Here is a 1,649-nt window from a genome sequence, read left to right as displayed (position 1 = left end):
AATATGAGGTAACCACAACAATGGTGTTGGGATGGGGAGTTAGGGGGAGGTGGAGGGAAGCGACGGTAGAGCACAGGGTAAGGGCAGACACATCATAGTTTGGGGAGGGCAATACAAGAAGGGGAAGGGGGTGGAAGAATAAGGTAGATAGGGGAACACTGAGGCAGGTTTGCATGGGCTAAAGGGACAGAGATAAATAGTGATGCATGCTCAACTTTGGAACAACAGAGCTCTGTGATACAGGGATCTAGGCATAGTTTGAAAAGGAGAAATAATACTAAGATGCTTGAATGTCTTATGAATATTGGTTTCCATTGCCTACAATTGCAAAATTGACACTAGAGTGAGATAGAAAGGAATGTCAGGAAACATGATTACAGAAAACTTGTCAGCCCATCTTCAGCCTATAACTGACTACAATACCTAAAAGGGGTTGTAGAACTTGCCCAGTGAAATAAGCCTCTTGTAGTCTTTGCAGTGTATAAGACCTTAGGTGGAATCCTGAGTCCCATGCAGAACCTTATGAGGTGGGACATTCCCACTAGAAAGGACAAGAAAACAAGCCTGGAACAGCTAGAGTGACAGAAGATACATCTTCAAAGAAACATCATCAGGACAAAAACAAAACAAAAATGGAAGTATGACTGGCTACTACAAGAATAAGCAAGCTGTTCACCAGGAAGCCATCAAGGCAAAGCAATCAAGTCCCTTCAGGACAAACCCCCCTCTAGGACTGAAACTCAAAAGGAACACATGAATAGGCATGCAAGCTAGCTGGTGCCCATATTGGTCTACTGGTGAGTGGAAGAGAAGGAAAGGCAGCAATGAAGAAATGGGCTAAGGTCAACCATGGTCCATAGACTCCTGTTGACCTAGAGATGAAAGAGAGAAGAGGAAAGGCTGGTTGGTCCCAAGTGTGGTGAGACTTGGGGATACCTGAGCCCATGGACAAGGACATAGCCACAGAGGGCTAGAGCTGAGAGTGAAGCTTACAGCTGATATGAAGTGAGGGGATATGCACAAGAATGGCTTGATAATCAGAAGTCGACTAGAGGAAGACAAAAAATTTTTTTTTACTTTGATAAAGGAAACAAGGGTAAATTGCTGCAATTTGATGGACCTGACCTATACTCATGGAGGTAGTAACTTTAAATACCAATAGAGAACTAAGGATTCTTCACATCAGGTATCAATGATATCCCTTCTATATACAGGGTAGATAGGGACAACTTAGATATTGGCTACCCAAACTGAGGGGGTGATAAAGGCACAAAATGTCTTGCGTACAAGCTTTCAAGAGGGAGTTTCATTTAAGAGTGTGTGGGGGAAGAAAGAGTTCCCACTGAATAGTTTTCATCTTGTTTAGATTGGTCTGGTTAAAAGAGATGAGGATAAGATTCTTATGATTCAAAAGTGAGTAACAATTATAATGACTAACTGTGACTGTCACAGTTATAAAGGTAGAAGTTTTGTAACAAAAATGGGGACATAGTTAATCTTACAGTCCAGAAACAAAGGACCTTAGGACCATCAAGGGAGAAGAGCACAAGCAGAAAGTGAGACCTTATCCAGAGAAGCAGCAATACCAGAGATGGAAGTGGAGATGGGGACATGGAGAGAGGGAGTAGCTGAGGACACTAGATTCATGG

This window comes from Chrysochloris asiatica, unplaced genomic scaffold (genome assembly GCF_000296735.1).
Source record: "Chrysochloris asiatica unplaced genomic scaffold, ChrAsi1.0 scaffold00028, whole genome shotgun sequence".
Taxonomy (NCBI): domain Eukaryota; kingdom Metazoa; phylum Chordata; class Mammalia; order Afrosoricida; family Chrysochloridae; genus Chrysochloris; species Chrysochloris asiatica.
Note: the sequence above shows the minus strand (reverse complement) of the source record.